Here is an 18,611-nt window from a genome sequence, read left to right on the forward strand (position 1 = left end):
CTATCCTGGTAGCCAAATATGTTGATACCCTTTGAGGCAAGTATATACCACAGGGATCCTCTGATTTATTACAGCTATTAGATCAGGACTTATAAATGATCTGGTTTACTGTAATGTCACCACACAAGTACACCCCTCACACTTTAGTTATATGTGGTTCATATATTAGACTCTGGAGACCTGTTATCCAGTACGGTATTCCCAATGTCACTATAACACTCCCACAGATTATGACCCACTGTTCTAATCCTTTTGGCATGCTACACAGATGAATAACATGTACATCCCTCCAGCCCCAGGCGCCCCTAGGGGTACCAACGAGGAAACGTGAACTTTTGCCGTGTTTAGGCGCTAGGTGTCACTTTTTACAGCTACTATGAGAGCAAGGAGATCAGTGAATGTCTCAACCCATGGGTCACACCTCTCAAAAGACAGGACAAGCCTCTAATAGCAGATGAGAGGTGCAGTCTTTGGTTGATCTGGTTCCTTCATATACATCTCACAGTTAGCACACATACAATCACACTCCTTTCACTCACTTCAAGACAAGACAACTTATACTTTAAAAGAGCAGGTTTGGCATACAATATAATCATAAATCCCCGATTAGCCCATCCATACTGAACCCCACAATACTAATTAGGAAGCGCAGAAGAGAGCATTGAAAAGCGCAAATGCGCATTTGTTTTTCAATACTCACTGATCGGAATTTGCTTCTGCAGTTCCAAATTTTCAAGTGGACATCCATCAGTACAGACAGGCAGTTGGGGATCCCAAACGAGTCCCCCAGAAATGTTGTGTATTGACAACTTTTGCACGGGTAAAGTTCATGTGTATAATGTCACACAGAAACAGGTTATGTGTAAGTACTTCATCTTACCAGTCCCCTTGTAGACAACTACTGGAGGCACTCAGTTGTGGACTCCCCAGATGAGAGGTACATACATAGACACCAGTAATAGGACACATGACCTATCCCTATTCACTGATACCGATGATGGATAAGTATGTCCTCAACAGACACAGCTATATGAGCCTTGTTAGAACACCCAACCAGTGTATGCAACTGGGAATTGCATGATAAAGAGGTGGATATGTTTATAGAGGTAAAGCCTCAGGTTGTATGCCTAGTCACATATGATATGAATACAACTTCCGTCTATAATTTACCAAATCCTTTCTGGATGCTTATTTAATGTTACACACCTCAGGTTGAAGAACACTACTCATGTGATCTATGCCAAGAGACAAGAAGATGTACAGTTTGAATTTCAGGTGACAGATACCTCCCCATAACCTTACAGTTAATCTCCAAAGTATCTTTAATGCCATTAATAATACAGAAAAACTTGCTCACCACTTACAGAAAGTAAACTATTCTGCCCATCATGCACAAATGCAGACAATTGTAGAAGCAGAGAAATTAGTGGAAGTAGCCACACAATTAAAAGATAATTTACAGCACCATTGATGGGATGTGTTCACAGGTAACTCACCTTCAGTCAAAAGGATGTTTAGTGGTCTCATTCACCCAGTAATTGTTATAATCATCGTATTAATTTTGTTCATTTTGTGGAATTGCTATCTACCTTATAATTTTAAGAAAATGGTAAATAAAGCATTTGCATCGGTAGGGACTCTCTTTGTCACTGTGCCTCCGAGTGGGAAAAGTGTTCAGCGTGTGAAAGAATTACATTGATCACACCTGAGAGGAAATGTGTTTTCTGTAGTACTGATGTTGGAAGAAACCCCTCTTTCTAGGGAAAGATGCGCCGGGATTCTTGGTATTAAGGTGATGAATGATGCTTGCATCTACTTGCATAGGATGACTATTGAAGTAATATAGTTACTATGAAAGCCATGACTCCAGTAAGGGAAAGATAGTATGTTTTAATAAAAAGAGGGGATTGTGAGAGTCTATAATAACTTATGGTGTTTATTTAAAACATACTGTATGATTCATCAGAAAAAGCAATTTTCCTTTACACAAATATCATGAGATTGAAGCACATTACGGTATACTGAACAAGCAGCTGAAGGAGAGCAGCAGCTGAATGATCCCAGAATAGGATACTAAGTCTGGACACTGTGAAAAAATGACAAACTGAAGATGCATTGACACATCCTATGTACTTGTTAAACCAATCATATGTATTCTTTTCTATCAAACCATTTTTGGCAAATGTTTGTGACAGCAGTTTTCTGAACTTATAAAAGACGTGCTAAAAGGGGATGTCCCTCTGAGAGCTAAGTGGAATTCATCACAAGTGTGTTGAGTTTCCTTATCTTCCCAGCCAGCTGTAAGGAAAATTAATAAAATAGGAGCAGCGTTTCTCATACCATGATCCAGGGGTAGGAAGCCTTGTCACCCCAACACTGCTAATATATGCTAGGGAAGCTATCGCACGGCAAGACATGAGGACGCCCACTATGTCTTAGCGAGCGACGGGAGAGCGAATGCAGGCCGGTCCAATGACGCCCTCTTTACCTTCACAGTACACGTCATCTCTAGGGAGTGTGTATAACAATCAGTAAAATCAAGAACCATCGGAGGCATATGCAGTGCTTGAGGTAGACCCTACCCTACTGCAAGCACTGTGAGTGCTTCAGTGTTTAATGAAGCCAGGTGACGTGTACAATAATGCTGCCTCGTAATTATGGATGCCCAGGAAATGCCGTTTTGACGCTCAGACACGCCTGCGTTCGCACATCCACTCCTCCGTTATCATCATGGACCTTCTCCTGTCACCACCCACAAACGGCACATTCTGTCACTCAAAGAAGCGGACAGTTTGTGTACTTCGAGTGATCGCTTCCCAATTGCAGTGACTGGCTCACGCACTGCAATGCAAATGCAGCCTAGCGAGTGGATCTGAATCAGGCCCACAATGCTCTGGTCCTTGACTTTCCTGGTAAGAGGCGGGGCTGCAGCGCAGATCAAAATTCAAATAGGGGAGCCACACCAACTGTCATTTGACACACTGCCAAACATCACTGGCTGGGACTCCCTGGCAGTTGGTGTGAATCCCCTATATGAATTTTGGACTGTACTGCAACCCCACCTCTGGAGCCGCCACCAATCATAAATTACCAGGGAAGTCCAGGACCAGAGCATTGTGTCCCTCCTGGAGAGGGTTATGTTGGGAGGTATGCAGAACACATTAGAGTAGGCCTGCGTCCACTGTCTCCCATTGCCCAGGAACTACTAAAACAGGGCTGACCTTCGATGTGTGAAATCATCGATGGCTTCCCTGTAGATGGTTACACAATATCAATCTTCACCACCGATGGTACCATCCCTACCTCAGAGTCTCCCTGAGCAACAGCTGCTCGCATCCAGCTGTCACATGTCTAATCACCAGACACTGGTCATGCGACCTGCTGCTGACCTCTTAAGTAGCTGCAGAGGCTGCTGGAAATTGTGGTCTGCCTGCATAGTGGTATCTACATGTAATGTAGCGTGTTGCACTGTGTTAAAATGTAATACCTTGCATAGCGGGATAATACATAAAACTAGAGTCATTTTGCCATCATATTTATAATGCTTCACTTAGTTAATATCTTTAAATAATAATAGTCTTCGCACCCTCTCTTCAGAAGTAACAGTTTAAAAAAAACAAATTGAATAAAACTTTTGGTAAATTTGATTATCCTGTTAAACAATAGGCTAATGTTGAAAATAAATGACAAAATATTAAAGTAAAATGAAATTAGGGTGTGCAGTCCAAGCGTCCTCCCCCTTTGTGTATATATTGTACACCTGTGGGATGAGACTCCTCCTGCTTGGTATAACCTCCCCTCTCATCTGTTCTTGGGTGTTTTTAATCAGCACAGGTTCCTACATTGCTGCCTACATATTATAATCATACTTGCCTACCCTACAGATTCGGCCGGGAGCCTCCCAAAAATCGGGGGGGAGCTCCCGGCCCCCTGGAAAGGCAGGCAGTCAAGCCTCACAGCGGCCACTGATCCTCCCGACCCCCCTGCGAATAACAGTTAAACCCCCGCAGCAGAGGGCGGACATGACTCACGCTTAATTGCATCATTTTGGCACCGCCCCCTGCTTCACAATGCCTGTATTATCGGCATTGGGCGGTGCCAAAATTTTGCGATTGCATGGCCCCGCCCCTGTCACGCTCACAAATGACAGTCACCCACCCAGCCACACCCCCTTGTACCAGCCATGCCCCCATGCCCTGCCGATCTCGCTGCTTCCTCCCGGAAGGAGCAGGCAGAAAGTCGGCAAGTATGATTATAATGGGCACTATATTAGGTAAATTGATATAATATGTAAAGGTGCCCATCCACTAGACGATTGCACCCTGTCCAATATTGTTAAGTGATTTTCCTTTGAAATTTCCCTTTGCATACGATCGTTTAGTCTGAACGATTTTTCAACGATTTGTAAACGATTTCACAACGATTTTTAAACTATTTTCAAATGATTAAACAATATCGTATGATTAAAATTGAGTTACAGGTTTCAGATGAGGGGTGTATACTGGTCAGATTTGTTTCTTGAGGGGTGGGTGGGCCTTTCATGAAGGAATAAATAGGTGGCGACCATTTTATTCTTTGCATTTATTCTCTGTGGTTAGTTTGGTTTGGTTTATACCTGATGAACGCTGTTGCATTGCTAATTTGCTGTGGTTTGTTTTTGGTTTGTCTTTAAACAAACTGTGCTTATTTTTGATTACCATGGATACTTCTTATCGCTATAATGTGATGACAGCATATGCTGGAGTTGTGCTTTTGGCTGAAAGGGAGAGGTCTGAGAGACCGAGAAGGGTGCACTCATGCTGGACCAAGGAGTGGCTGCTGCAGAGAGATACTCTCTCTCAGATGCCACTACTGATGGGCCTTCGTGAGAACAACCCTGATGACTTCTGCAACTATCTGCGTATGGATGACGTCACATTCTGGGAGTTATTAATTTTAGTGACATCCTACATCCAGAGGCAGGATACGAGGATGCGGAGGGCCATACACCTTGAGGAGAGGCTGATCACTACCCTGCGGTTCCTGATTTCAGCGCAAACTATAGGTCGCATCATTCCCGTGACCTGCAGAGCCATGTTGCTGGTTCTGAAGGTTCAGTATTTCAAGGTAATAATAATTTATATTATCTCTAAATTTAATATTCTGCTACCCCTCCCCAAATGTGAAACATGTGCTGTCCACATACTATATGCTTGCAGGTCCTTGCTGTCTGTCCTAATATGTGATAGTTCATGTGCTGGCCCTCTACTATATGCTGCTGGCCCCCACTCTATCCCTCCCTAAATGTGACACATGTGCTGTCCACGTACTATATGTTGTAAACAAACTACATATGTCTTATAATATGTCAAATAATATTTGAAACCACTGGTATAGTATATGTTTTGCTACACTGTTTTTTTTGTGTTTGGTATTCATTTTGTTTTTCTTTTTTTATAGTTTTCCTCTTCCATTGAGGATTGGCGTTTACTTGCTCAAGATTTTGATGACAAGTGGAATTTGCCAAATTGTGGTGGGGCAATTGATGGGAAAGACGTGCGCATTGTCCCATCAGCTCATAGTGGATCCCTTTATTATAATTATAAAGGGTATTTTAGCATAGTGCTGATGGCCATTGTCAGTGCCAATTATAAGTTTATATACATTGATGTTGGCAAAAATGGAAGATCCTCAGATGGTTGGTTCTTCAAGGACACAGTTTTCTACAAGCGTTTGATGTCTGGGAACCTCAATTTACCACCTGACTCCCAGTGCAAACATCATTTGAATTACGTCTTTGTTGCTGATGTGGCCTTTGCTTTAAACAAGCATGTTATGAAACCCTATCCACAAAAGGGGTTTCAATTTGGAAAAAATTATCTTTAACTATCATCTATCAAGGTCTAGACGCACAGTCGAAAATGCTTTTGGGATCATGTCTAGTAGGTTCGGCATTTTCTACACTACAATAAATTTAGGAGTAGAGAAAATAGAGTGGGTAGTGATGGCATGCTATGCCCTACATAATTTCTTGCGTTGGAAAAACACTCCCACAAGACCATTACTAACCTCAGTTTGGGAACTGCTGGAAAACGTGCTGACCACTGAACTGTGGCCCTCTGTCTCCAGTTCTCGAATCCTCATGGTGGCCTCAGGACGTGTCACAGAGGTCAGGGAAAAGTACATTAACTTTTACAATGGTGAGGGTGCAGTTCATTGGCAACACACTTGCATATAAAAACTGCATTTTACTTTACACCTTGTATTTCAAATAAAGAGATGTTTTTTTTCAGCCACATACCATGTGTCACAATTTTATGTGTTATGAAAGTAAATGTGAAACTATATAGTATTAATATACCTTTTTCAATTTGTATTAAAAGTGAAGGATGGATATTAAATACTTTACTTTAGTTTTATAAATTGTTATTGCCATAAGAAAATACTCACACCAGTTTTGAGACCTGTTTTTTTTTTTTTTTTTAAATGTGTTGTGTATTTTATTTCCTAAATTATAGCTTGCAGCAGGCATTGGCATTTTCATATGGGAGCAGCTTTAGGGTTAAAAATCTGGCATTTTAGAAAATGTATAAAAACTATTTTAAATATTCTAACACATTGACCAAACCACACCCCCAATAGCCTACAAAACCCCAAACCAACTCTCCCATTACCCTAATAACACCCCACCCGAAAATCCTTTATACCAATAACCCCATTTTGACCTCAGCACACCATTAAATGCCAGTTTATTATCAAAAACAATTACCATGTAAATAAGGACACCACGCAGTGTTTTTGTTTTACATTTTTTTTATTTTTATAGTTTTTTTCGAATTAAGTTTCTGGACAGGATTCACCAAAATATACCAGACCAATGAGTGCCTCGACAGCAAGGACTATTCCAATAGAAACAGAGAATCAGGCAGTTCAGCAACTAGTCAGGTACAGTAGAGACTATTTCAGTGATGCCAACATCAACTAAGTAAAGGGAAAGATCCAAAAAATAAAAACTGTGTTTACCAAAAGAGAACAACAAATACACATATGTCACAACGTTCAGTAGACAGGGGTACATGAAGTCCAAAAGCATTTGTCATGGTACTTTGACCTTACTGAAGGTCATTCCGGAGAATAATCCAAAGAAAAAGGAATAAACTGAGTTTTGCGACACTTTAAAAAACCGCATTAAAAAAATCATAATTCAAAAAATGAAAATCGCCCTGTAGAGTGGTCTGTGCAGTCTGCCATACAGATTGCACACCACTCATGGAAGTGCTGGGCAAGGGAGCTGGTGGCGCTGGGCTATACGACGCTTGGTAGGTGTGGGGATGTGACGGAGGAGGATTTGGCATAGGGGGATACAGAGCTTGATGCTGTGGGACGGGGAAACTGCCTGAGGCCGAGGGGGTTGAGAGGTGCCTACTGTAGGGTATAATCCTATGTTCAAGTCTTTTACTAGTTCGCCTTCAAGACCTCGAAACATAGCATTATACACTATGCATTTGAAATGAGTAGCCTGGCTTGGCGCCATGGCCCTCATTTCATGGGCAATGTTCATACCAAAACATGCTTCTGCATCCGGGGGCTTCAGAAGAACCTCCTCCGCGTGTTGCAAAAAAAGTTCACTCCTTAACGGTCCAGAGGATGGAGTCCTGGCAACAGTCTTCCTTTTCTTGGCGGGAGCCTTGGAAGATGGCAGCTCTATAGGAGACTCCAACACCTCTGTGGGCTCGCTGGAGGGAGGGACTGGATCGACGTCCAACTCGACTAACTAGGAAAGAAAAATGTATTCGTTTTAAAGTTTAAAAATCAGCAAATACTTACCAAATGACGAAAATTCAAGCATAATAACTTGGTGTTAAAAACAGAAAAAGTGGATATGTTTTTAAAGATAAACAAACACTTACCAGATCCTGACTCCCTGGTTCTTCTGTGCGGACCCCAGCCGCCTCTGGCTCCAGCGAGCACCATGATTGTCTCTTTGCCTCCTTCTCCAGGACAAACTTTAGCAGGTCGTAGTACCATAACTTTGGCTTTTGGACCTCATCTGCCTCTGCTCCAGAATGTTGCGACTCCATGTACTTGTACTCCTTCAGGAACACAGTTCTTAGGTTCTGGATCCTCAACACTTGGGTAACACTTGATGTCGGCATTACTTTCAAGGTCTCTACTATAGGTCAGCAGTTGGTTTAGTGTCTGATTTTTTAAGTCTCTAATAGTCCTTGCATGTGACTTTCCAGAGGCACTCACTGACCTGGTACATTTCAAAGAATCCTGTCCAGAAGGTTCGGTTTACACCAGACATTCTGTATAGAATCAAGAGAAACAAACATTTAGAAAAGTAATTCCTTTTTGCATAATAACAAATTTTACAAAATCTAAACACTTAAAAAGGCTGGTTCAGCGTTGCGCCACCTCATGCCCTATTTCAAAAGGGCAGAAAGCACCCCGGGCTTTGGTGCAGTGCACGGCTAAAACAGCCTACAGGTTCTGTCCGGTAGGCCACAGTGTATTGCGGATGGTGCACAGTGAATGTATACCGTACGCATGCGTCGAACATCCATTCACAAATACTGCAGCGTAAGTCTGCTGCCCTGCATTTTTGTAAGTACCTGGAACGCCCCCAAGAGGGAGGAAAAGGGAATGCAGCAAAGACATGCCCCCTTTTCCTTGAACACAATATAAATATATCTATATATGTACACTATATATTATATATATAGTGATAGAAGCACTGGTAAAGTGATTAATGGCAGGTAAGTTTGTCCTAGGTTTTTGGCCTATGTGTTCTAAAAAACCCCAGGAGAAGTCTGTTTTGTAAACAAACCAGAGTTTTTTTTTATTTATAAAAGCCGGTTTGGTTCCAGGGGGTGTGGATGTGAGGAGAGGGAGGGCTCCATCCACAGGCCACACCAGGTTTTGGGCCTTTCAGCCTGGTAGCAGACTCATTAGGGCTTACACCTGGAACTGGCTGATATAAGCTGTGTTAAGTTGTAGCTGAGTGTCTCACACCTGGGGAAGTAGGCATACAGGCTAGCATGTCCAGAGACACTGTTATGACAACCCTGTAAATACTGTGCAGGTGCTGTTGTTAACGGTGTGGGCAGTAGGCCCTACCGTCCTCGTAGTGAGGGTACCTACTGTTTAGTTATTGCCCAGATGGGCTAGGATTTTGGTTTATGATTTGTTATATTCATTTGGCACAATAAAGCCTGCGCCGACCAGTTTGTACGAGACCCCAGACTTGTGTCCTGTTTCTACGGCTAATGTGTGTGTAAAGAGGGAGTCCATCTACCCCAGGAGAGGGACCCATATCCCGACTGTCACATTTGGTGGAGAACGTGGGCATACACCCTGAAATTGCAGCAAGGAAAAAATTTGTACGTTTAAAATTTAAAGTGACAGACACCAATTTTTTGTGGTGGATATAACGTTGAAGTCCATGGAGGTGGCACCCGCAGATGCTTAGAGAAGCCAGATTTTGCTTCCAGCCCACACCTAAAAGCAGCATGGAGGACATTGTAAAAGCCTTGCTTCAGGTTATGGCCGCTCAGCAGAAAGCTACCAGAGCTCAGCAAGAGTCCACCCAGGTGCAACTGTTTGCCTTGGAGACAGCCCAGAGGCATCAACAAGTCACCATCGAGGAAACCCGCCAGGCCTTAGCAGAAAACAGCCAGGCCTTAAAGGAGGTGGTACAACACCTAGTAGCCCGGTATGGAGATGCTCCCACTGGTCCTCCCACCACCGCTCGCTCCATACGCGCTAGTCACTTCCTACAGAAGATAACTTTGGGTGATGATGTGGAGGCGTATCTCACCGAGTTTAAGAGAACAGCAGAGAGGGAGAGTTTGCCCAAAGAACAATGGGCAAATCTGGTGGCACCTTTCCTGTCTGGAGAGCCACAAAAGGCCTACTACGACTTGTGCCTAGCTGATGCAAAAGACTATGAAAAACTAAAACGAGAGATCCTAACTCGCCTAGGAATCACCATATTCGTTCATGCCCAACGAGTCCACCACTGGGAGTTCCAAATGGAAAAGCCTCCACGCTCACAGATGCATGACCTCGTCCATCTTACCACAAAATGGCTGCAGCCCGCAACGTTAATTGAGGACCACAGATTGTGGAAAGGGTTATCATGGACCAGTATCTGCGATCACTACCTGCAACTCTGCGTAAGTGGGTGAGCCATGCGGACCCCAAGACAGCAGACCAGTTAGTTGAATTAGTGGAGAGGTATGTCGCGGCTGAGGACCTGTTGAATGTGCCCCACTGAGCCCAGTTGGCGCAACGGCGACCTCCCATGGACATGAGTAAGACTGTTCCTGGGGACAAGGGTGCTGGGCGGTGGAATGTACTTAAGACTGTGGGTTTGGAACCTGGAGATAGGCCCACCAGGTCAGGAAGGTTCCTACCCCGTAAAAGACTAGATAATAATGTAATTTAGTGTTTCCAATGTGTTGGTTTGGGCCATATTGCTGCTACTTGTTCACTTACCCCTCTGAACCCATGCAGTGTGATGCTGCTTATGTCAATCGCAGAATGTCGTACTTTGCACACCCAGCTTGTATTGCTGGTGACAGGCTGAGACAGAAGCAAATTTGTATGGTCACTATAGAAGGCAACCAAGTGGAGGCTCTGTTAGATTCTGGTAGCCTGGTTACACTTATGAAAGCGGAGCTGGTGAACCCCTTAAAGCGTTAGGGAAAAACTGTTGGAGTGACCTACATACATTGGGATACTCGGTATTATGTTACTGCAGAAGTCCGCGTTAAGTTTCCGCCGATGACATAATTTTCGCCTGTTTTGCTTTCACACCTTATTCAATTTGAAAGACTTTCGCCTAGGCGGAAAGTCAATGCAATGTAATAGGCGGAAAAGTATCGCCTATGAATAGCAGGCGGAAAAAAGTGCAGAATTGGGGTCTTGGGGTGTAAGGTTGCGGGAACCCCCGTGCAGCCTTCAGACAGTCCCCCAAAGGTAATCTGTGTCAAAAATGTAAAAAAAAAAAAAAAAACACTTAAGGACACCCTAAAAAATGACTTTGAAAAAGGCGTGTGTGTGTGTGTGTGGGGGGGGCGAAAAAAAAATTGTTGGGGTACAAAGTTAAAAACTAGCGAACTTGATTCTGGGTTCTGGGGGGGGGGTCCAGTTCTCGAATCCTCATGGTGGCCTCAGGACGTGTCACAGAGGTCAGGGAAAAGTACATTAACTTTTACAATGGTGAGGGTGCAGTTCATTGGCAGCACACTTGCATATAAAAACTGCATTTTGCTTTACACCTTGTATTTCAAATAAAGAGATGTTTTTTTTCATCCACATACCATGTGTCACAATTTTATGTGTTATGAAAGTAAATGGGAAACTATATAGTATTAATATACCTTTTTCAATTTGTATTAAAAGTGAAGGATGGATATTAAATACTTTACTTTACTTTTGTAAATTGTTATTGCCATAAGAAAATACTCATACCATTTTTGAGACCTGTTTTTTTTTTTTTTTTAAATGTGTTGTGTATTTTATTTCCTAAATTATAGCTTGCAGCAGGCATTGGCATTTTCATATGGGAGCAGCTTTAGGGTTAAAAATCTGGCATTTTAGAAAATGTATAAAAACTATTTTAAATATTCTAACACATTGACCAAACCACACCCCCAATAGCCTTCAAAACCCCAAACCAACTCTCCCATTACCCTAATAACACCCCACCCGAAAATCCTTTATACCAATAACCCCATTTTGACCTCAGCACACCATTAAATGCCAGTTTATTATCAAAAACAATTACCATGTAAATAAGGACACCACGCAGTGTTTTTGTTTTACATTTTTTTTATTTTTATAGTTTTTTTCGAATTAAGTTTCTGGACAGGATTCACCAAAATATACCAGACCAATGAGTGCCTCGACAGCAAGGACTATTCCAATAGAAACAGAGAATCAGGCAGTTCAGCAACTAGTCAGGTACAGTAGAGACTATTTCAGTGATGCCAACATCAACTAAGTAAAGGGAAAGATCCAAAAAATAAAAACTGTGTTTACCAAAAGAGAACAACAAATACACATATGTCACAATGTTCAGTAGACAGGGGTACATGAAGTCCAAAAGCATTCGTCATGGTACTTTGACCTTACTGTCATTCCGGAGAATAATCCAAAGAAAAAGGAATAAACTGAATTTTGCAACACTTTAAAAAACCGCATTAAAAAAAATCATAATTCAAAAAATTAAAATCGCCCTGTAGAGTGGTCTGTGCAGTCTGCCATGCAGATTGCACACCACTCATGGAAGTGCTGGGCAAGGGAGCTGGTGGCACTGGGCTATACGACGCTTGGTAGGTGTGGGGATGTGACGGAGGAGGATTTGGCATAGGGGGATACGGAGCAGGTGCCGCAAGCACTTGCAGGTGCTTGCGGAAGGTGGATTTTTCACGATTTTTTTCAACTTCACTTTAGCAACTTTTAAATATGCTGACCCCCATTTTCAAGAACCCCAAATTTGCTGGGATAACTTATTTTCTGGAAAATATACTCCTGAATACTTTTCTGCATCACGTACTGAAAAACGCTATTTAGCAGCTATTGAGCCCATTTAAAAACCCCAAATACCTTCAGCAAGCCAAATCGGGGGGTACCATAGGGTTCCCCAATCATCCACCGGGTTTTCACCTTTCGATTTGTTGTATGGGCGACACCCCAGGGGGTTACTAGACATTGCCAAAGAGATGTGGGAGGGGCAGTCCAGTCCGTATAAAACTGTTATTGAGCACGTTTCCCAAATGCAAGAAAGAGTGGTGCCGATAGTGAAAGAGCACTTGGAACAGGCCCAACAGGCACAGCAGAGGGTGTACAACCGCAATGCTCAGTTACGTGTCTTCGCTCCTGGGGACAGAGTGTTGCTATTAGTTTCCACAGTAGAAAGTAAACTTTTGGCTAAGTGTCAAGGACCCTTTGAAATGCTAGAAAAAGTGGGGGAAGTTAATTACAAAGTTTACCAGCCTGGGAAAAGAAAGCCAGAACAAATATACCATGTAAATCTTATAAAACCCTGGAAGGATAGAGCAGCTCTGTCAGCCGTCCGAGCCCCTCCAGTAAACCCAGGGCCCTTGGTTCTCGAAGTGACAGTAGCCAAAACCCTGTCAGCAGTTCAATAGCAGTTCAATAGCAGGAAGTTAAGGAATTTATCATCAGAAATAAGGTCTTGTTTTCAGACATACCAGGGAAAACCGCGGTTATTATACATGATATAATCACTAACCCAGGGGTTAAGGTTAACCTAAAACCCTATAGGTTACCAGAAGCCCAAAGGGAGTCAGTATCTAAAGAAATTAAAAAAATTTTTAGAATTGGGTGTAATTGAAGAGTCGCATAGTAAGTGGTCAAGCCCCATTGTGCTTATTCCAAAGCCCGACGGGAGTGTGCGTTTCTGCAATGAGTTCCGGAAATTGAACAGTGTGTCAAAATTCGACGCCTACCCAATGCCTAGGGTGGATGAATTAATTGAAAAGCTAGGAACAGCCAGATATTTAACCACTCTTGACGTAACCAAAGGGTATTGGCAAGTCCCATTAACTGAGAATGCCAAAGAAAATACAGCTTTTTCAGCACCAGAAGGGTTGTTTCAATACAAGATGTTGCCCTTTGGGTTACATGGGTCACCTGTGACCTTTCAAAGAATGATGGATAGGATTCTAAGGTCCCATAGGCAGTATGCTGCTGCTTATCTAGACGATGTGGTCATTCATAGTCCAGATTGGCAGTCTCACTTGCCTAGAGTACAAGCAGTGTTGGACTCCATTTATAAGGCAGGATTGACAGCCAACCCAAAGAAGTGTTGTATAGGGATAGAATAAGTAAAATATCTTGGATACACCATTGGCAGAGGTTTGATAAAGCCACAGCTTAATAAAATTGAGGCAATACCAGACTGGCCAAGACCCCTGAATAAGAAGCAGGCGAGAGCCTTCTTAGGGATTACTGGGTATTATAGGAGGTTTATACCCAATCTTGCTACCATTGCAGTCCCACTGACTGACCTTACCAAGGGCAAACAGAAAGTCATGGTGGAATGGAGTCCTGAAGCAGAAAAGGCTTTTCAGGCGTTAAAAACAGCATTGTGTACCCAACCCATTCTGGTGACTCCTGATTTTGACAGGGAGTTTGTGGCGCAAACTGATGCATCAGAAGTAGGTATAGCAAGGATGGTGAGGGACACCCTATTTTTTTACCTAAGCAGGAAATTAAATGTACATGACAGAAACTATGCTACAGTTGAGAAGGAAGCGTTGGCCATAAAATGGGCCTTCTCAGGTACTATTTGGTGGGAAGGAAATTCAGGCTGATCACTGACCATGCCCCTTTGAAGTGGATGTCAGAGAACAAAGAGAGCAATGGGAGAACAACAAGGTGGTTCTTGGCATTACAAAACTAAGTTTTCAGTAGAACACAGGTTAGGAAGCCAGCTGGCCAATGCAGATGCTTTATCACGTGTGTATTGCTTTGGGGTTTCAGTTGTTCCGCCCCACAGGTCAAAACAAAGGGGGGGGGATATGTGATAGAAGCACTGGTAAAGTGGTCAATGGCAGGTACGTTTGTCCTAGGTTTTTGGCCTATGTGTTCTAAAAAACCCCAGGAGAAGTCTGTTTCGTAAACAGACCAGAGTATTGGCTTTTGATAAAAGCCGGTTTGGGTCCTGGGGGTGTGGATGTGAGAAGAGGGCCACTCCAGGTTTTGGGCCTTTCAGCCTGGTAGCAGGCTCATTAGGGCTTACACTTGGAACTGTCTGATATAAGCTATGTTCAGTTGTAGCTGAGTGTCTCACACCTGGGGAAGTAGGCATGCAGGCTAGCATGTCCAGAGACACTTATGACAACCCTGTAAGTACTGTGCACATGCTGTTGTTGATTGTGTAGGCAGTAGGCCCTAACATCCTGGTAGTGAGGGTACCTACTGTTTAGTTATTGCCCAGATGGGCTAGGACTTTGATTCATGATTTGTTATATTCATTTGGCACAATAAAGACTGGCGCCAACCAGTTTGTACGAGACCCCCAAACTTGTGTCCTGTTTCTACACCTGCTGTATGTGTAAAGAGGGAGTCCATCTACCCCAGGAGAGGGACCCCTATCCCGACTGTCACAAAAAATATAATTTTGACAAAACAACGGCGCTCAAATATAATCTGACAAAAAGACAGCAGGTATTCATTCCTGCTTAGTTATTGTCTGATTACATTTCAATATTGTTGTTTTGCCTTTAGTTTCTATTATTACCCACTAATGTAGTCAATTATGGAGTGTTCTGATGGAGCCGGCCACCCGGATTTATAATATATTATATAAATGAAAGAACTGTAGATAGTCAAATAACTCTATTCATCTGCTTAGGTGGCTAATCATTGGGATGCCGCTGCATTTGTTCACCTAAGTCTTTGAATCAAGTTAAACTCTGTATTTTCATTCCAATATTTCAGATCCTTACGCCCCCTTTATCAAGGTATATATGACACAATAACAAATATACATTAGACCTTACCTTATATTAGGGATGTGCGCCGGACCATTTTTGCCGGATAAGATTCTAATTCGTCGTCCAGCTTTGGATTTGGTTTAGCCAAACTGCGGTGACTGGCTTTGGATTTGGATTTTTTACAAAAAAAGCTAAAATCACAAACTGTTTTTTTTTTCTTCCTAGAGTGTTATTAACCTTAAAAACATTAATTTCCAGTCATTTACAGTCAATTTAGACCACCTCACAGCTAATAATAACATTGTTTTCAACATTATTGGCCAAAGGTTGCAGTGAGCTGACTGGTTACCAAGCGTCAGAGCAGTGGCACAGACACCACAGTTTAAAGCACATCTATGACACATTGCCACACAGCAGTAGCAGAAATGAAAGGTAGTGCAAGATGGAATTGTCCTTGGGCCCTCCCGCTCACCCTTATGTTGGATATTAAATAGCACATGCACACTTTAAACAAGCATTTCAGCGACAGGGACTACTACTTTGTGGCTGAAGTGCTTGGTTTGCTTGGGCCCCCCCAAAAAACCTACCAATCGGCTAAAGGCAACAGGTCTATAGTGGCAAGATGTCACCATCATTGCCATCCTCACCCTCATCAGTGTGCACATCATCCGATTCCTCTCATAATATTAATTCATCCCAGCTGGAATCCACCATTACAGAAGTATCTGTACTGTGACGTGATTGGCGGGATAGGTTTTCCTCGTGAAATTTCCAGTTCACTTTAATGAACATAATTTTTTCTACATTTTGTGGAAGTAGCCTCCTACGACGTTCGCTCACAAGGTTTCCGGCGGTACTGAAAACTCTCTGAGTTCACACTGGAGGGTGGGCAGCTTAAGTAATGCAAAGACAGTTAATACAAAGGTCTCCAAATTGCCTTTTTTTTCTTCCAATGTTCTAAGGGACTCTGGGCCTGATTCAGACCCGGTCGCAAGCGCTGTGCGCTCGCAACCGGGTCGATGGTGGGCCAATGCGCATGCGCACGATGGTTCCGGCCCCGTCGTGCGCATGCGCGAGACCCGGATAGTGACGGGCACTCCGTCGCTCTGGGTATCGCAACAAAGGGGGCAGGCTGTCGATGTTAAGTGACAGCTCGCCCCCTTTGGTGGGTGGGCCGGGGGAGTGGCTGCCCAGATGGAGGCATTCCCATGTGAACGCCTCCGTTTGGGGGTGGCCCCACTGACATGAGATTTCGTCTCTGTCTGTGGCTTGCGGCAACGAGACCCTACCACAAGGGTCTCATCGCAAGCCCGATGGTCTTGACCATTGTGACCATCTTCCTGGCCGCTTGCTATAGCTGTGGGTGGTCACCCACAGCTATGCGAGCGGCCAGGAGGCCGTGCTGAAAAAAAAAAAAAAAAAAGACCGGCCCTGATTCAGAGCGAGTGCTCTGTCAGAGCGACCGGCTCTGAATCAGGCCCTCTGTGACATGTCTACTTGTACAGTGTCCTCAAAATAATCCTCCACCATTGGTTATCGTATTAGATGGAGTTACGGTAGAGGTGTCATGGTGTTGGGCAATTCTTTTAGACCCGACCAGATGTCAAAATGTTAACTTGACTTATCTGCATCACCACTGGGTCTTTTGGGAATGGCAATTTTTTTTCTGGCTGCTGCTGGAGAAACTGAAGGAGGAGACGTCATCGTAGTGCCATGTGTCACTTCAGCTGCCAACTTGCTCACCAGGAGCACTTTGGATCTTTGAAGATCTGGGTCAGTTTTAACGAAAGACACAGCATATGACTTAAACTGAGGATCAAGCATGGTTGCTAAAATATAATGATCAGAATTCAAGATCTTGGCCACCCATGGATCCTGGCGAAGCGAATAAAGGACTTGATCTATCAGTCCAGCATACTTTGCAGAATCACTTTGTTTAATCTCCTCCTTCAATTTCTTCAGTTGATTTTCCAAAAGCCTAATCAGGGGAATCACCTTACTCAAACTAGCAGTGTCGGCACTCACTTCACATGTGGCAACTTCAAATGGTTTGAGCACCTTGCACAAGACAGAAAGTACTCTCTACTGTGCTGGGCTAAGGTACATTCCCCCTCCTCTCCCAATGTCATAGCTTGTCGTATAGCTATGGATGGCTTTTTGCTGCTCCTCCATCCGCTGAAGCATATAAAGGGTGGAGTTCCACCTCGTTACCACTTCTTGCTTCAGTTGATGGCAGGGCAAATTAAACTGCTCTTTCAGGTGATGCAATCTCCTGCACGCTGTTGCGGAATGCCAAAAATGTCTCAAAATTTTTCGGGCCACAGACAGCATCTCCTGCACGCCCCTGTCATTTAAAAAATAAAAACCCTGCACCACTAGGCACCTCAATTAACTGTGTAAATCCCACTGCATTAATTGCGGATATTGGATGCAGATCTAATACTAGCATAGCTATCATGGCGTCAGTGATCCGCTTTGCGACAGGGTGAGAGTTGTCATACTTGCTTCCCCTTGCAAGAGATTCTTTAACAGTCAATTTTTTTTTGGTAAACTACTACTAGTAGTCTTCTTGGTCCACTTCTGGGATGAAGATCCACCCTCAGCAGCTCCAGCAGGCCTAGCGCCTCTGTGGGATTTCTGATATTTGTGTTTGTGAATGCACAGTTTGATCTACTGCCTTAGTGGTTTAAAGTTTTTTGTACACTTCTTCTAATAGCTCTTTCATTGTCATCAGGAGAGGCAGAAGATGCTTCACTGACAGGTGCAGAACCATCACTAAGAAATAAAGGCCAAGGTCTAAGCCTTTCCTTTCCACTGCGTGTGGTAAATGGTATATTGCCATTTTTCTGTAGTAAACTTTAGAGAGGTTTATTTGTGTTTACCTGTGTGTGTATTTTATAAAGCCTTTACGCCCTTGAGCAACAGCTTTAGATAATAGTGAATGACTATTATCGTCATAATGACTGGTTCTAGCAGCTGCACTGACAGCATTTTCTTGCTGCTTCTGCTCTACACTCGGTTGGTTGTCATGATCCATAATGATGAAACCACACAGAGGGCTATGGCCCACAAAGACATGGTGCTTGTATATTTATACACAGGGGGCTATGGCCCACAAAGTCATGGTGCTTGTATTTTTATACACAGAGGGCTATCTCC

General features: G+C 43.3%; 1 pseudogene; it reads right to left on the reverse strand.

The window, feature by feature from the left end:
* The window catches only part of LOC148529130 (transmembrane protein 209-like), a 438,870-nt pseudogene that overhangs the window by 225,086 nt on the left and 195,173 nt on the right, over nt 1-18,611 (reverse strand).

Source organism: Taudactylus pleione, unplaced genomic scaffold (genome assembly GCF_031769625.1).
Source record: "Taudactylus pleione unplaced genomic scaffold, aTauple2 ptg000086l, whole genome shotgun sequence".
Lineage (NCBI taxonomy): Eukaryota > Metazoa > Chordata > Amphibia > Anura > Myobatrachidae > Taudactylus > Taudactylus pleione.